The sequence below is a fragment of the Rhinatrema bivittatum genome, chromosome 9, assembly GCF_901001135.1.
Source record: "Rhinatrema bivittatum chromosome 9, aRhiBiv1.1, whole genome shotgun sequence".
NCBI lineage: Eukaryota > Metazoa > Chordata > Amphibia > Gymnophiona > Rhinatrematidae > Rhinatrema > Rhinatrema bivittatum.
Genome location: NC_042623.1, coordinates 34,480,575 through 34,499,362, shown reverse-complemented (window position 1 = coordinate 34,499,362; position 18,788 = coordinate 34,480,575). Strand labels below are relative to the sequence as shown.

At 44.3% G+C, this 18,788-nt stretch overlaps 1 long non-coding RNA gene across 2 annotated transcripts; it reads left to right on the top strand.

The window, feature by feature from the left end:
- Nucleotides 1-4,656: 4,656 nt before the first annotated feature.
- Nucleotides 4,657-17,482, top strand: LOC115099424. 2 transcript variants are annotated; one of them, XR_003858772.1, is made up of 4 exons: nucleotides 4,657-5,050; nucleotides 5,406-5,454; nucleotides 14,101-14,213; nucleotides 14,926-17,482. It is a non-coding gene; the product is annotated as an uncharacterized LOC115099424 (long non-coding RNA). The 2 variants fall into 2 exon arrangements; XR_003858771.1 differs by having other exon boundaries at nucleotides 5,406-5,469.
- The last annotated feature ends 1,306 nt before the right edge of the window (nucleotides 17,483-18,788 follow it).

The following is an 18,788-nucleotide window of genomic DNA, read 5'->3' as shown; positions in this document are numbered from 1 at the left end:
TCCATTGTACCTGAAGACTGGAGGGTGGCCAATGTAACCCCAATATTTAAAAAAGGCTCCAGGGGCGATCCGGGTAACTATAGACCAGTGAGCCTGACTTCAGTGCCGGGAAAAATAATGGAAACTATTCTCAAGATCAAAATTGTAGAGCATATAGAAAGACATGGTTTAATGGAACACAGTCAACATGGGTTTACCCAAGGGAAGCCTTGCCTAACAAATCTGCTTAATTTTTTTTGAAGGAGTTAATAAACATGTGGATAAAGGTGAACCGGTAGATGTAGTGTATTTGGATTTTCAGAAGGTGTTTGAAAAAGTCCCTCATGAGAGGCTTCTAAGAAAACTAAAAAGTCATGGGATAAGAGGCGATGTCCTTTCGTGGATTAAAAACTGGTTAAAAGACAGGAAACAGGACAATTTTCTCAGTGGAAGGGAGTGACCAGTGGAGTGCCTCATGGATCTGAACTTGGACCGGTGCTTTTGAATATATATATAAATGATCTGGAAAGGAATACGATGAGTGAGGTTATCAAATTTGCGGATGATACAAAATTATTTAGGGTAGTTAAATCACAAGCGGATTATGATACATTACAGGAGGACCTTGCAAGACCGGAAGATTGGGCATCCAAATGGCAGATGAAATTTGTTTCCCTGTATGTGTTGCATACAGGGAAAAATAACCCTTGCTGTAGTTACACGATGTTAGGTTCCATATTAGGAGCTACCACCCAGGAAAAAGATCTAGGCATCGTAGTGGATAATACTTTAAAATCGTTGGCTCAGTGTGCTGCAGCAGTCAAAAAAGCAAACAGAATGTTAGGAATTATTGGGAAGGGAATGGTTAATAAAACAGAAAATGTCATAATGCCTCTGTATCGCTCCTTGGTGAAACCGCACCTTGAATTCTGTGTACAATTCTGGTCGCCGCATCTCAAAAAAGATATAGTTGCGATGAAGAAGGTACAGAGAAGGGCAACCAAAATGATAAAGGGGATGGAACAGCTCCCCTATGAGGAAAGGCTGAAGAGGTTAGGGCTGTTCAGCTTGGAGAAGAGACGGCTGAGGGGGGATATGATAGAGGTCTTTAAGATCATGAAAGGTCTTGAATGAGTAGATGTGAATGGGTTATTTACACTTTCGAATAATAGAAGGACTAGGGGGCATTCCATGAAGTTAGCAAGTAGCACATTTAAGACTAATCGGAGAAAATTCTTTTTCACTCAATGCACAATAAAGCTCTGGAATTTGTTGCCAGAGGATGTGGTTAGTGCAGTTAGTCTAGCTGGGTTCAAAAAAGGTTTGGATACGTTGTTGGAGGAGAAGTCCATTGACAGCTATTAATCAAGTTTACTTAGGGAATAGCCACTGCTATTAATTGCATCAGTAGCATGGGATCTTCTTAATGTTTGGTTAATTGCCAGGTTCTTATGGCCTGGTTTGGCCTCTGTTGGAAACAGGATGCTGGGCTTAATGGACCTTGGTCTGACCCAGCATGGCAATTTCTTATGTTTCTTATGTTCTTATGAAGACTGAACGCAGGGAAGCAACACGCACTACCAAGGAGTAGCTGGACTTGTTGCTGAGGCAGTAAAAGAAGGCCAGGGGGAACCCTTTATAGGGCTTGGAGTGTGAGCTCATCAGCAGGCGCTGTGAGGATTTTCCTGCCGCGGGTCCTTTAAAAGAAATAAGGTCAGGCGCGCAAGCACCTAAGGAGGAGCGTGGTTGGATGGGCCCAGCAGCGTCCTGCCACGTGCAGAGCTGGCGGCATCAGGCCATGGCTGGAGCCTATCAAGATGGCTCAGCTGGGGAAGTGAGTGCAGCGATTCATGGGGACAGCCTGTGAACTGACAAATGTTACAAAGGGAAGCCATTGAATCATTTTAATAGCAGTTTTACTGGTGAGTTGACACTAGCCAAGGGTTTCTGTATTGCATAGCATGAACATTTTCTTGCAATACCTTTATTACCAACTTACAGCTCCCAGATGCATTTGGAGTCACACCAAGGTATGCTAGAGCAACTCAAAATTCTTCTGTGATGACTTCTTAGCATTGTCACTATAGTGGCCCTAGTCTTGAACCATTTGAACTAGATCTCATGAGCTTGAGGGTGAAATCTGAAGCAGCTGACATTCAAGGTCAATACACAGGAACAGAAATAAGAAACAGAAGCATGGTCAGACAGGCAGAGTCAAGGCAGAGCTCGTTCAGGATTGAGAGACAGGCCAAAGGACTGGACAGGTAGAGTTCATACAGTGTTAAGAGTCAAGCAGAGGTCAGGGTAGGCAGCAGGTGAAAGAAGAATCAGGAGACAAGTAGGTCTCAGGAGGAAGTCAGGAACAGGACCAGCAACCCACTGCAACTCAAGGATCCAAACCTGTTGCTCAGGAATCTGCTTAGAGGACTGAGCTTCTTTTATATCAGAGCAGCAATGATGTCCTTAGGGCAAGCCACAGGATATCCTGGGTGCTGAACCTATAAAATTGCTGACTAGGAGGGGTCCCTTAGAGCAGCCAGAAGCAGCAGAAGATCAGGATGCTGGGCACCTTGATGGACTCGGGATCTTGAGATACAGCATGCCAACCATGGTGCAGTGCCCTGTGCTCAGCAGCATGTTACCATAGGATAGGAACGGTAGTGGAGGGAGTGATACCCCATTTGGATCAGTTCCTTATCTGAGTTTCCAGGAACGGCCAGGCCCCTGCTCCTTATAAATGCAGCCTACATCATTTCAGTATGGCATTTTGGTTAGGGGTCCGAGAGAGGAGTAGTGTTTTTCTTGAGTTGTTCCCCTGCTTGGAAGGGTTTCACAGCCTGAGCCAATACCCTAGTGCAAAGGGAACCTACTTTGGTGCTGCTTTCATATTTTTGGTTGTAGAGTTTTGGATGTTGTTGCCCTTTTTGGAGTTTCCTCCTGTGAGAGCTCTGGTACCCCGAGCTGGAGGATTTAGAGAGTCTGACAGGTTAGATCAGCAGGTACGGAAGAATCCACTGCTCTCCAGCCTACAACAAGGGGGTTGGCAGGAGGTTTCCAGAGTTTTGACATTTTTGCGAAGAGTTTTTTCCGAGTTCCCCGGAGGAAGTTTATGTCCTCCCTTTCTTCCTGAAGAGGGGACACCTGTAGAGAGAGATGCTATGTTCCCTGCTACTGGACTTCTCCTAAGAAAAATCCCATTAAGACAACTGAAGAGGAGAACTCTGAGTAAGACCTAAAATTCTACTAAGAATGCCCATGCCCACCTGGGAAATTTACTTATTCAAGCCCTGAAGAGTGAGAGTTTTTACTGCCTAATATTGAGAGAAACTTGCACAGATAAAATTGGAGAACTGTAAATTCCATCTGTTGTAGGGGTGGACCTTTAGCCCGAGGTGGAGTTGGCGCTTCCCGTGAGGAAGCACACACAGGTCCCCACTGTCAGGAGGCGGAGTTGAATGGGAAGCGGAGGCCAACTGGAGCTTCGTCAATACTAGCCCTCGTTCCCTGCAGGTTGAGCCCTTGGGTACCGGGGCCAGCTGGTCTTAGGCGGGCATCCGTGTGATTGATCCTGAGGCGAGTGTCCATGGCAAGGAGCCAGAAAGAAGCAGAGATGCAGGGTCCAACGGAGCTGGGCCTGGTTCCAGAAGCGCGGACAGGCTAAAGCAGCCTAGAAGCCAGGAACACGTTACGTCCGGGCTTGTAGGCAAGAGTCTAAGAAAGGCCAAGTCCAAAGTAGTCAGCTGAAGGCAGGGTCAGGTTCAAGCTGAAGTCAGGGTAGGCAGCTGGAGACAAGGTCAGGTCCAAGCCAGGGAATCTGTCCAGAGCGTGGTCAGGAACAAGCAAGGGTCAAAGCCAAGGAATCCATCCAAAGCGTGGGCAGGAACAAGTGAAGGTCAAAGCCAAGGAATCCGTCCAAAGCTAGGGTCAAAGCTAAGGAATCCGTCCAAAGGGTAGTCAGGAAACAGGAAGCTGGAACTGGAGCACAAGGACTGGAACAGGAACACAAGACTGGAACAAGGTCAGGTACAGAAACAGGAACACAAACAAGCAGCAACTAAGCACACGACAGGAAGCGTGGAGACCTGTTGCCAAGGCAAAGACCGAATGGAGGAGCCTGTCTTAAATAGTAAGGCCTGAAGACGTCATCATCTAGGGCCGTGGGAAGGTTTCCCACTGTGGCCCCTTTAAAGTCAGTGAAGGCGCATGCGCCTAAGGCGGACAGACTTGGAACTAGGTGATGGCGGCATCTCCCCTTCACGCATGTGGGGAGACCCGACTGAGACCGGAGGAAGCTGCGGAGCTGCCGGAGGAACCTGGGATCGTAGCAGGAGCACCAGCGAGTAGGCGACTCCCTACCACTGCCAAACAGGAAGGAGCAAGTCTAAAACCTGGGCATTGGGGGTGAGCAGAGCCGGTTGTGGGCCTGCCGCGGCCAGGAAATGCAATACCATCTTGTGCCAAGAACTGATGTGAACAGTGCCAATTTGCTATTTGAGAACTCTACAGTAAAGATTTATTGTTTGGGCACTCACTCTGAGCCTCCAGTATATTTTTTTGGCTTTCACATCCATTAAAATTGAAAGAGAACAGTTACCACCACCTCCAGTGCAGCAACTAAAGAGTCACCACCGTTGCCTTCAGCCTTGCAGGATTTAGTCCTTCCCCATTTGGAAAAGAACCCTGTCCCAGGATCTCTGGGCTGTTTGGAGTGGGAGTCTGCCCTGGAACCCTTGTGGGTCACTGCCCTCTTGGCCCCTAAACCAGAGAGGGGGGGTTATGCTTCCTTTTGAGCCACATGGCAGTAGCAAACTTTCTGGTGCGAAAACCATCTTAAGCAGTCACCTTATCTCACTGCTCCACTGCTGTCAGATGGGAATCGAAAGTAGACTGGGGTTTACTGGCAGTACATTTCCAGGAAAGTGAAAGCAAAGAGAGGGGCCTCACTTGGGAGGAAACTGCATGGAATATTTTCCCTGAGCCTGGCTTAATTCCAGCCTCTCTTGTATATATATTCTTAGGTTTGCCCAAGTCTGAAATTCTCCAGATCACATTCCACTGGGAAGAAGTCAAGGTAAGAAGTACTGTCAGCACAGGTGGAAGTGCCTGATGCATATTGACAGAGCAACCACTTTGCTTTCTTAAGGGCACACCCCAATCCTTGCAGGGAGCATAAAACAAAAGTTTGACTGCCACGTGCGGCCCACAGCTTGTTTTGCAGTAGCCACTGTCAGATGGCACAGAATTCTAGGAATGACTCAGTGATATACATTCTGGACTAGACACTCAGCTACAGCTAGGAAGAGAATAAGAATATCAGAGTGTATTCTTTTAAACTTAAATGTGAAATTTATTTTATTTTGTATCATTCGTAAATTCTGTATTAGTGTCTGCAATAATGTCCTGGTGTTCTCTCCTCTCATTACTAGTGCGGTGCGTCGCGCTCAGGCTCTGACTCTCCTGCAGAATACAGAAGTGGTGAGTGACGAGCAGGTGTGTGCCAGTATATGCAGATATGTGTAAATATATGTACATGCCTATATATCAAGGAATGTTCAGAAGAAAAGGTTGAAGTGCCTAGCTACTGCTTTTGTCTCTGAGCCTTGACTAGAATGTAAACTCTACAGAGCAGGGACTGGCTCTTGTGTGTCCTGTACGGAGCTGTGTACATCTGATGATGCTATAGAAATGATTACTAGACGTTCTGCACTGTCTTTAGTGCCGTCTCTTTGTCATTACATCTTTTGTAAAATAAGAGGGATTTCTATATAAACAGGGAGCTCCTGCCACCTGCATACTCTTCTGTCTTTACTGCTCAGGCTTAACAAATCCAAAGTGTTATTAGTCTGTGATGGTTTGCCCCATCCTTCAGTTGCCCTCCAGTAATTAAGAGTTGCATTTTGTGCTACAGCTTTATGCGTGCTTGTATATGGTGTGGAAGATCTCAGTGACAGCGCTGCACACACTGCCACGCTGAAGCCCTGGCTTCTAGTCCCAGGTCAGGGCTTCTGTTCCGCAGGTTAGCCAGGGCTGGGGATGCTGCAGAGGCAGCACTCATAGCCCCCGGGGGAGGGGTGGGAGTCCCTGTCACCATTCAGCGGGGATATATGTGTACCAGGTCCCCCTGCTCGACGGCTCTCACCTCAATGGCTGGGCTAAGTAAGCTGGGAGGAGCCATAAAAATAGGGAGAACGGTGCTAGTTGACAATGAAAGCTCATGGCTCTGTAGCCAACTAGAGTCCAGTTCAAATTGATCTGGAAACCCAACAAAACAAGAAGAAACTGCTGGGCGAAACTCCCCCAAACATACAGTTATTTTACTGAAAATATAAGCACTGAAAGCCAAGAACTTTTCTTTCAAAATGGTTTAGAGTTGTATTAAAAATCTCAGATTAAGCTGAATTTGTACCTGCCCAATGGACATGGAGTGTAAAGGAGCAGTCGCTTCCATCTCACTTTGTCTGCTATATTGTTGAATTTAATATAAAAAAAATAAGTGCACATCTCTAAAAAACACCAAAATCCCTGCCAGGAGTAATTTTGATCTTTGGTGTCTCTGTTTTAATTATCCTTCCTGTACCTGTCTCTTATTTTTCAGGTCTGGAGCACCAGTGGTAGCTTCTCTCAAATAGTGCTTTTTTTTTTTTTTATCCCCCAGGTCACGAAGGAGAATCCTTTTCACTTTCTTCCTGAAACCCAGGAAACTGACAGCAGTAAGGAATGTATGCATAGCTGAAGTCTAAGTGGCCGCATAAGCCAAAAACTAGAAAAACAAAAACAAAACCCAGCCCTTTCCTAGGTTATATCTGACAGTGCCCTTCCTTAAATAACCCAGAATCAGGCTAAGAGGCGGAGACCTGCACTCGATAGACCGATAAGGACTGCTGCTTCTCGCTGCCAGATAAATCGGTATTTATCTGGTGGCAGAGGCTGCCGCCACTTGTCAGGAACTGTCCTCTTTCCTTTCTTGTGTTAAAATGTGCGTTCAGCACATTTTTAACTCCTGATGTATTAGCACATCATTAGCTTACTGCACTGGGAGTTTAAAAAAAATGAACCTGAGTGTTAAAAACGTGCGCTGGAAAGAACTAAGTCTAACACCTTCCAATCAAAAAAAGGACTATGTAACTAGGGTCAATCATTTTTTTTTTTTTAATTTTATTTTATTAAAGTTTTGCAAACATACACCAGCTGATTAATCCCAATATCCCTACTCTCCCAAACCCACTGAAAGCCCTCACTTATCTGTCCACGAATGTCTCACTGTGATCCTTGTCCCAGGTTTGAAATAATGCCCAAACTCGAACATATGAGGATATCTTCTGCCTGCACAAGACTGTTAATTGCTCCATCTATTATATTCCCCACAATTTGACATAAAACCAAATCTTCCTCTTTTAGGTGGTTTACTGCAAAAAACACAATTCTAACTGAAAAAAAATATTTAAAAATCAGTTTGTTCATTATATACTTTTGATTTTACACCGTTGATGAATACATTATTACCCATCTCCTTGCATCATATTCTCATGACATCATCACTACATAGAGCCAATCAGGCAGGAGATTTATTCCTTCATATAAGGATATACTGATTAGTAATTAGTATGATGTAAGCTGTAATATGCCCCTGTCCTCCATTTTAGATCTTATCCTCCATTTTAGATCCAAGGATTTACCCTTCATCTTAGATGGAGCATCATGTGATGTGTTTCACTTTTTCAACAGAAAAATATGTTTCTCTTCTACAAAAAGGGGAGCAATTGTAGTTTCACAATTATCTAATACCCCAGGAGTGGGCTTAAAATAATTGTTGTTTTCAGACAGTTATGACTTAATCTTTCATTTCTTAATCAGATAAGACTTTAGACAGACGCAAAAACAAATTGCTTAGCCCAGCTATTTGTTACACAGCAATACTCTTCACATAATTGGCCTAATAATGAAGACACTAAGACATCCTTTTCTAATCTAATTCTGCAGTTCCAGAATCCTATCATTTTTGGACAAGCCCTCCATATGTGGCCCATAGTTCCCACTCTGTCACAATCACTCCAGCATTGATCAGAAGTCGTTTTCTAAATCCATTTCAATCTATAAGGGGTGTAATACTAATGATGATATACTTTAAAGGAATTTTCTGTTAATTGAGCAATCCAGCTCATTCTTCAGTTCCTCCCGCCTCCTTCCTTTCTTCCCCGACACAGCACAACTCCTTATACATCTTAGATATGAAACCCTTGCGGAGCAAACCATCCTTACCTTTTTTACGAGGAAGTAGCATAAAGTAACCCATTTTTTGCCCCCATTGTGCTTAATATAACGTTTTACCTGCAAGAACACATGATACACCTCTAATACATTGAATTTTTCCCTCAATGCGGTAAAGCTCAATAATCCTTGACAATTTAAAAGTTGCCCTAAATGTGTCAAACCAGCTATTTCCCATCTCTTAAAACTAAGCCCTTCATTCTCCACCTGAAATTCCCCATTTTACCTAAGTGGTATAAGCAGAGTATACTGTCCTCATGAAGAAATGTTATCCCTAATTAATTAATGTATTTGAAAATATTTATAGCCCACTACTCATAGTTTGGAGCTGGTTGCAAAAAGCATAGATATGGAATCCCACATTGCAATAGAGAATGGATTACACACTATTCTAGAACTGCACATTTTCTATAAAATCCAAGGGCAAAATGAAATAAGAGTTGCCCCCAAGTAATGTTGCTCCATTTGAACCCATTGTTTCATTGTCAGTCCCCCATGCCACCCAGCATAGCCCTCACCTGTGTCACCCAAGAATAGCTATCTACTTTCGGGACCCCCCAATCCCCTCTGTCCTTTTGGTAAATACAGAATTGTTTTGGAAATCCAAACGAATTCCAAAATATTTCTTCTGGATTTTATTTAACATGGTAGTAGGATTTGGCGTTGGGATCTTCTGAAACAAATAGTGCAATATCAACTGTTCTTCCCAGCCACGAAATACTGGTATTTGTCTGATGTAATTGCCTGTATTAAAGAAGCGTGACTTACTTGCGCCATCTGCTGATCACCCCTAGTAATCTTCAACCCTAAATATTTTATGTAATGTTGAGACCATTTAAAGTGAAAACTATTCTTTAACTGGTCCTCCAAAGATACAGGAATGTTTAAATTTTCAGATTTTCTTGTATTTATCTGGAATTTCGCCACCTTCCCATACCAATACAGTTCTGATATTAAAATAAATAAAGAGATGACAGGACGAGCCAAACTGAACATATCACCTGCAATGAAAGATATTTTATAAACCTCTACCCCATCCGAATACCCTGGATATCCAAATTTCTCCTAATTCTCTTCACTAATGGCTCCATTACTAAAGTGAAGAGGGGAGGGGATAAAGGGCATCCTTGCCTGGTTCCTCTATTCAGAGCGAAGGCATCTGGGTATTCACCATTGAACTTGATGCATGCTTGAGGGAAATCATGTATTTTCCATGTCCATGTACTGAAATTATCATCCAAAATCACCTTCCACAATACCCCATCCAGCCCAGGAGATTTATCAGCTTTTAAACTCTTACTAGCTGCTTGTATTTCAAAGTCTGTTATCTCCCTATTTAAACCTTCAAGCTGGGTAAATAAATTTTTAGCGGAGAATCATCAGTTTCCTCATCTCTTACAGAGTCATCAACTGAATACAGATTCTGATAATATTCCAGGAATTTTCCCAAAATCTGATTAGGTTCATTCACTAAGGATAACTCCAATACATGCGCAGGCACGCCAATGAACGGACGTAGAGGAGTGAACATGTGCAATCGGATGTGCACACTATATACAATGGGGTAGATCTTTAAAAATTACACGATCGCGTACTTTTGTTCGCGCACCAGGCGCAAACAAAAGTACGCTGGATTTTATAAGATACGCGCGTAGCCGCGCGTATCTTATAAAATCCGGGGTCGGCGCGTGCAAGGGGGTGCACATTTGTGCAACCTGCGCACGCCGAGCCCAGCGGCGCTGCCTGTTCCCTCTGAGGCCGCTCCGATTTCGGAGCGGCCTCAGAGGGAACTTTCCTTCGCCCTCCCCCCACCTTCCCCTCCCTTCCCCTACCTAACCCCCCCACACACACCTTTGTCGGCAAAGTTACGCCTGCTTTCAGCAGGCGTAACTTTGCGCGTGCCGGCCAGTAGCCCCGCTCCGTCCTCCGGTCCCGGGGGCTGGTCCAGAGGCCTCGACCACGCCCCTGGGCCGGCGCCAGGCCCCCGGGCCCGCCCCCAAAACGCCGCGTCATTTCGGGAACGCCCCCGAACACGCCCCCTCCCACCCCTTTTCGAAAGCCCCGGGACTTACACGCGTCCCGGGGCTTTACATGTGCCGGCAGCCTATGCAAAATAGGCTCGCCGGCGCGCAAGGGCCCTGCGCGCGTAAATCCGGAAGGATTTACGCGCGCAGGGCTTTTAAAATCTGCCCCAATATGCTTAAATCTACCCAACAGCATGTTCACATATGTAAAAGATACGCAGCATTTATTTTAAACAGAGTCGAATAAGTAGCATTTTTAATACTTATCTGGCTGTATTATTTAGCTGGATAAGCAGTGGCTTTTGAGGCTAATCTGGCTAAGTGGCAGCAAAGCCACCACTTACTCGGAGAAGTCAAAATTTATCTGGATAAGTGGCGCAAATCTCCTACAAGCGAGTATTTGTGTTCCCTATTTTAATCATTTATACATCGAGATTTAACGTGCAAAATTTCCTTAGCAATTGTCTGCTTTTGTGTGTATAAGTCATCAAATGTTGTAACATGCATGCATGAAGGAAGTTACCAGTTTTACCAGTTAGGCCACCAGTTTGTTCAGTCTATCTCTAGGTCATCAAGACCCTCCTTGTTCTTCAGCCCAAACTCCCCCCCCCCCAGTTTACCTTGACCCCTCACCCAGTCTGTATTTGGCTATAAAGAGTTTAATTCTGACTTACACCAGATAATTATCATATGTACGTGCATCGCTTTTGCAGGTTATAAATAGCAATTTATATGCATAAATGTTGGCCCCGCCCCAGAAAGCTCCTGTTCCATCACTTTTTTATACAAGCAGATTTATTTGCACAACCATTACTTGTGCGTGTACGGTTAAGGTTTATAAAATAGCATTTATGCGAATATGTGCTATTTGTGCTTGCAGCTGCTAATTTGTACGCGTGCAACTCTTTGAAAATTCACTTTTAACTGTCCTTCCCCATCCCTAATGTGATGTACTTGAGCTTGGGCAATTTGTTTCTTTAATTTAAAAGCTAATAATGTAGAAGCTTTGTCACCATGCTCAAAATAGGTTTGCTTTGCCTGCATCATTTGATTATATGGTCAACGATCAAAGTTTTTATTTGTACCCGTAACTGCTTTCAGACTAGAAAGGAAGGCTTATGAGGCTGCTGCGTGTGTGTCCCTAATAATCTTTTTCAGAACATAAGGGGGTCATGAGGACTCTGACAGGATTTTTTCTTTTTGGATCCATGCACACGCTTGTCCCTTAAAGTAGGCTCCTTTAGTTCTGTGTGGGATTTCTTGTTTCTTTTTTTTTAATCCGTGGTTTCCATCTCAGTTGAAATCAGACCTGGGACCTGGCACAACAAGTCTTCATTCACAATTACCTGGGAATGTTTCCTCTGTTTTTAGGGCCCCCTCCCAACATAGTTAGACTGACCACTGCAGTGCCAGTCCTTGACTGGGACAATGTACCAAAGCTCCTTCTGGAATTCTGCAATCATGGTTCCCAAATCCAAACACTAGGTGTCACCATTGTGCAATGTCTGGGATTCCCTCCCCAGCATTCCCAGCTCCAACCAACCAGGGGAGTGAAAGATCTGAGAAGAGAGTCACAACCAGGTCCCTCTGCCCAGCAGTGCACAGCACTGCCACTGAGCCAGCAGGCCATTCTGTTTAGGGTCAGTCTGATGTTGCAGGTCTATTTTATACAGAGATAAGAGATGTGATGGGGAAAACTGAAGTACATGAAGCATTACAAAAGAAATGTACCTACACAGTAAATGGATCAGTATAGTTTCTACCCCTTGTGGGAAGGGGAGAGACAGAAATAGGGCAGGGATTTCTAAACTACAGAGCATGGATGAATTTTATCCAGTTTATGGCAACAGGAGGAGAAGGATTAGGTTACATGCAACCTGTGGTGGAAGCAGGAGGAGAAGCCGTGGAATTGAGTTCAGTCACTCTGTCAGCTCTGACACCAGAAACCAATACTGGCACTTAGAGGACGTGCAAAAACTGGAAGTGGCATTACCTCTTGCAGCTGATCTCACGATGCATGAGGTCAGCAGAGAGAGGAAATGTGATTTGCAATTTTTACAGACACTCAAGTATAGTTGGTATTGGAGCTGTCAGAAGTGCCAAGGGGTTCCCAGCCCCCACCAAAAGGAGAAGATCAATGTGGCAGCAGTGGCACTGTAAATATAGAAGCGCTGAATCCTGATAGGGGTTCCCAACCCCCTCTGGCAAAAGCAAGAGACCTGGATAAGAGGAAGAGAAGGGTGTGTGGGAGAGGGTAGGGGAGAGGAAGGGAAAAGAGTGGGAGGAGGAGAGTGAGGAAGTGAGAGGAGAAAAAGGGAAAACAGAGAACGGGAGAAAGGGAGAGGGGGGTGGATGAAAGGATTGAGAAAGCAGAGGAAGTACAGATAGCAAGAGTTTATTGGGGGGGGGGGGGGGGCTTGTAAGTGCGAAAGTGTGTGACATGAAAACACACCACCCTGACATTCATGCACCCCTAACACCTCCAGGGGCAGATGCTGAGGCAGGGGGTAGGATTCCCGGGGGTGAGGTAGGATTACCAATGTCCCAGAAATATTTTTTACTGATTCCCTATCTGAAATACAAACATGGGAACCCTACACTCTGCCTCCCCCTTCCCCAGCATTTCATATCACAAAAAGGGCCAAATTCCAGGAGAGATCACCCTCCCTGCCACCTCCCCCCAGCCACCTTTCACTTAAAAAGATCGGGGACCCCTGTTGTAGGATGAAGGGGCTGGCTCTGAAGGGAGTGTGCAGTGGTAGAAGTACAGAGGGGTGGGGATGGGACACAGCTGATGCAATTTTAGCTGGGATGGGCTAGGCCTTGATCAGCTAACTCAAGCCCAGGTGACTCCCATACAGTATGAGAAATGCATGGGCTGAAATTAACTGAGCCACACAGGTTCCTCTTGATGGGTGCAGTCACTTGATTACTCCCCATCCCCCATTTCCTGGATCCTGTCATCAGAAGGACTCCACGCACCAGGTCTGCACCAGGGCCCAAATGATCTTTGCTCTGCTCCTGGAAAGATGAGATAAGGTAACAGAAGATCACATTGCAGGCTCCACTTCATGCACGCTGTCTTTATTAGAGCTTGATGTTTTCAGTCCCAAAATAGGAGTCTTCTGTCATGTATCACTACAAAATCTGCAGCATAATTCTTCTTTTCTAGTGCTCTGCTTAAGTGCTGTACATCCCTCTAGTAGTGGGTATGCATGCTCCTCAATGTATTGTTTCAGGGTTTCTCTTCGAGTTGCTCTGCTTCCCTTGCACTGCTCAGCAGGAGGAGCTCGGGCAGCATATGTAGGAGGGAGGCAGTGCTGCTCCTCTTCTGTGGCGCACTGCAAAGGCATCGAGCTGCTGAAGGGTTTTTAATATTTGAACTGTGCTCAGCTAAGGATGGAGAGGGAAGGCAGAGGGGACAAAGTGGATAAAAACATGACAGGAGGGAAAGGAGTGGAACAGAAGGGCACAGGGGAGAGAGGAGTGAAAGACAGAGGGGAACAGGGAAGGAAGAGGTAAACGGCAGGGGACATAACAGAGGCAGGGGAGAGTGAGAGAGGCACAGGGGGAGGGAAGGACAAATGACAGGGACGAAATGGAGAGAGGGCAAAATGAAAGGGAGGACAGAGAGGCAGAAGGGAGGGAGGGGAAAAGGACAGAAGTACAGATTATGTTCACTTGGAGCAATAAATTGTGGTTCCTGTGTTAGACGACTTGGATACGTGGAATTAAGGGTCAACAAACAAACTGCGAGTGATGCCCTTTTATTGGACTAACTTAATATATCTGTAACTAGTTTTCAAGAGTTATCCTCTCTTTTTTTCAGGTCAGTGAAGGGAGCATACAGAGAGAGAAAGAGGGCACCAGGTGGAAAAGGCAGAGTCCTGTAAACAGGAAGCTCGGATCTGAGGAGGAGCTAAGAGACAAGGAAAGATTGTGGTGAGGAGGAATAATCCAGGAGGAAGTAAAAGCAGGCGCTGGCTTCTTCTGCTACACATGATGGTGCTAGAACAGCTACTGAAAAACAGATATACATTTGCTCACTGGCGATATTTGTTGAATACCCTATAAAAAATATTCAGACAAGTTAAGGGCCTTTTTAGAACATTCATAAATGCTCTAAACTCTATGCCCTGTCCTGCTTTGTCAGAGTGAGTCACCTAAATTTATACATCAGACACAAGAAACAAACAAAAGGCAGGATTGTTTCCCCTCTACAGCAGAATACCTGGAAACATCTGGGTTTGTTTTTAGCACAAAGGTGGAGCAGGACCCAGAAAGAATATAGAAGTAGAAAAAAATAGCAGGACTGATGCAACTTGCTTGACAAAACCTAAATATCTTACTATTCAATCCCCTTCTGGCTGTAATTAATATGGGTGAATAAAACCCTGTTCCTCATCATCCTGTCAAACCAGTGCAGACAAGTGGGCTTGTCCTTCCTACCAGCAGATGGCGGCAGAGGGCAAACTGTTTTGTCTTACATCCCTCCCTATAAAGGCTGGTGCAGCAGGGAAGGTGTCAGTGGCTTCTTGGGGAATGGTAGGAAGCCTGTGCCTGAGTGGTAGGGAGGCTCAGATAGGGCTCTGGATGGGTCAAGAATGTTGCCAGTTGGATGGTTAAGAAGTAATTTCATAATTTTTTCTGTCAGAAACAAAGCACGAACAGAAAAGGATTCCACAGTGAGCCAGTGAGAATCAGAACCACCTGAAGAAGATGAGGCAACAGATGGGAGAAATCTAAGGCTCTTGGAAAGAGTCGACTAAACGTAACAGTAAAGAGTGACCTTTCTAGGAGAAATATATCCAGTTTCTTAGATCACCCGCTCCAATCTGCTACTAAGATGACAGCTAACATACGTCCTAGTACGAGCATAGGGTCTGTGTCTACCAGTGCTTCACAGCTGATCAGTATAGTTGATACTTTTGACAGAAAAGGTGCAGCCAATGCTGAGGGTATCTACACAGGAGCTGATGCATATGCCTACTGTGAGAATGAGCCAGGGAAGCGGATCCCCAAAGCCGGAGTATATGCAGAGGCTGGTGTAGGTAGGGCTTCAGCTAAATTCAGTATCTTTGATGCAGAGGCCAAAGGCCCCAATGTAAGAGCTGAAGCTCAAGCAAGTCTTTTAGGGGTAGAGGCTATGGTCAGGGCTGAAGTGGCAAGCGCATCTGCTAGTGCTGGGCCATTCAAAGCTAAATTAGGCTTGGGTGTTGACACTGGAGTCTCAGCTGGAGTGGATGGTCTAGAGGTTAAAATCCTGGGGACTGGTTTCAGTATTGGCACCTAAACTACTAGTGATTCCATTCTGGGTTCAGAAGTGCCTTGTAGTATCATGTGATCAGTAAAACGAGGGGCAAGCACACAGATTCTAAGAAATATTTTATGCCTGAAATTTTTATTGCCTACAGAGAATCCAGCTGCACTGATGTATACGGCCTTCCAAAAAATTAGCCATTACCAGCTTAGAAAATGTCAATGAACTAGTTATAAAACCAGCGGATAAAGAAGGGGCGATTGTAATTTTGGATCAGAAAAAATGTGACTGATATTGAAAGACAGTTATCAGATATAACATTTTATTCTAAAATTGATAAAAATCCCACCAATACAATTAAACAAGAAATTGATTCTGTTTTATCGATAGCAAAGTCCGCTGGTTTTCTTACTAAAAATAAAATAGCATTCTCACAGTAGAGCATCCTGTCATGCCCACTATCTATATTTTGCCCAAAATACATAAATCCCTAACAGAACTCCCCCCCGGGAGGCCAATAATATCAGCCATAGGATCTCTTTTAGAACCATTGTCAGTTTTTATAAATGTTTTTCTAAAATCTAATGTCCCAAAGATCCCATCGTATGTAAGGGATTCTTCTTATATTATTAAGATTTTAGAAAACCTTCCAACAATTCATGAAGATATTATGTTGGCCACATTTGATGATGAATCTTTATATACGAATGTTCCACAGAAAGAAGCTTTGGAAATAATTGAGGAATATATCAGCAATAGGAGTACACGCAAACGGATTCCCACACGCTTCATAATGGATCTGGTGACAACTGTCCTGACAAAAAACTTTTTCACATTCAATAAACAAGTCTTTATTCATATCAAAGGTGGGGCGATTGGGTCCGCTATGGCCCCCTCAAGTACAAATGTATATGTCGCTAAGTTTGAAGAATGCTATTTGAGAAATCATGCATATGCTAAGAACATCTTAGTGTGGAAAAGATACTTAAATGACATTTTTGTTATATGGAAAGGGAATGAAGAAAGTCTGTCTGATTTTCATGTATGGCTCAATAGTTTAGACCAAAATTTAAAATTCAATATGATTTTCAATAGAACAACAATTCTGTTTTTGGATATTTTGATAACCCACAGAGACGGCAGATTCAGTACAGACATATATAGGAAACCCACAGATATTAACACATTTTTAAAATATGAGAGTTGTCATAGCAGATGTCTCATTAACAATTTACCTTATTTTCAATTCTTAATACTTAGGAGACTTTGCACAATTGATTAAACATTTAATATTAGGTCAGCAGAAATGAAAGCGTGGTTCATTGAAATAAATTATCCTGAGATATGTATAGATCAAGATTTCATACGGGCATTAAAACAAAACAGAGAACTTTTGAAACCCAAATCAAAATCCCAGAATGATAACATTGTTTGTCCCATCACATTCACTCACATGTCCAAGATTATTAGGAAGATTTTGAAAAAACACTGGCTTGTTTTACAAATTTTACCAGTGTTCAAAGAAAAGTTGTTCCTACAGGCCGCCTGACAACCCGCCTGACAACCCACAGAGCTGCGGCTAGTACCTTTGCTCTGCATTACCTATTACAATATGCTACTAACCCCCCTCGTGTCTACAATTAGTTAGACTTCTCATGCTGTCCCTCCCTCCCCCCCCCGCCCTGCTAAAACTTTCTCTGAAACACTCCTCTGTTACCATTTTGATCGATCGAAATCCTGTAACACTCTTATGCCTACCCAGATACTCAATCATTCTATGGACTCCTTTTCTAACCAAATTATGGACGATATACCATTGAATCCTGTAAATAGTTTCTCAGTTATCCAGGTTATCTTGTTATTGTTAGTTTTTGTATGCTTTGTTCCTGTTCTATGTAAAGGCATTGCCAAATAGTTATGTTATATGTAAACTGATACGATGTGCAAACAGCTGTCGGTATATAAAATTCTCTAAATAAATAAATAAATAAATAAAAGGATATCATAATCGCTAATAAGCAAGAGAAAAATCTAACAGATTTAATGCCTCCTTCTGCATTACCAGAAACTTATGTAATGGATATAAGACTGGCAGGACACAGACCATGTGGATAATCCAGTGTATGTAATGTCAATATGAAAATTAGGGGCCGGATTTTAAAAGTTCTACACGCATAAATCACCTTATGTGCGCCGGGCCCATTTTCAAAAGGCCCTGCAACGCGTATAAATACCCAGGATACGAATAAGTCCCAGGGCTTTACTAAAGGGGTGGTCCGGGGGCGTGGCCAGAGGCCTCCAACACAGTGGCCATTTACTGCTATGTCAGAGGATCGCGTGAAGGCAGGCTGCCAGCGCGCGCAACCTGCGCCTGCCTGGAGGCAGGCGCAAAAGGTATGATAAGAATTGGGGGGGGGGGGTTAGAGTACGGCTAGGGAGGAAAGATTAGGTTAGGGGGAATGGAAGTTCCCTCACAGGCCGCTCCGATTTCAGAACAGACGGGAGGGAACGGGGGAAGGCGGCTCGGCGCGCACAAGGTGCACAATTGTGCACCCCCTTGCGTGCGCCGACCCCCGATTTTATGTTAAAAATGTTTTTTATTAGCATTTATCAAATACAAATACAACAACACGGGGATGCTGTGTTCTGATACATCCCCAGACCATACCACTGGAATGCTGAACCATAAAATTAGCCCCTAATTTCTCCCCCCCCTTCCCCACCCTCCCTTAGCCAACCCCCAAACAAACAATGCCTGGCATTCAGGTGCAAGAGCTGGTAAGAAATCCAAATCAGAAAAAAAAATGCAAAAAGACTTTAGTCATTCAGAATCCGACTCCTAGATCTGTGTGGAAGAGCTTGTATGTATGAGTCCCACGTAGATAAGAAACGCCTCCAGTGTAAAGGTGAGCTGCGAGAGAACAGATTATCCATATGCATCATAGAATGAAAATAATTCCTCCAAGTCCAAAAAGAAGGTGGGTCTTCGCTCCACTAACCCAAGAGAATCACCCTCTTCTCCACCAAACTTGCCTTCTGAATCAGCAGACGTGGACCCAGATCTCTAAAACGCAAGGGGGGAATACAGCCAAATAAGAGTCAAAGTGGAGCCACTGGTATGGAGACACCTAAAAGGCCTGCCATGTATCCAGCAATACGGCTCCAATAGCATTTGATAAATGGACAGGACCAAAAGGCATGTGACAAGGTTCCCACCGCCGTCTTACATCTGCCACATGAAGCAGAGGTGGAGAAAG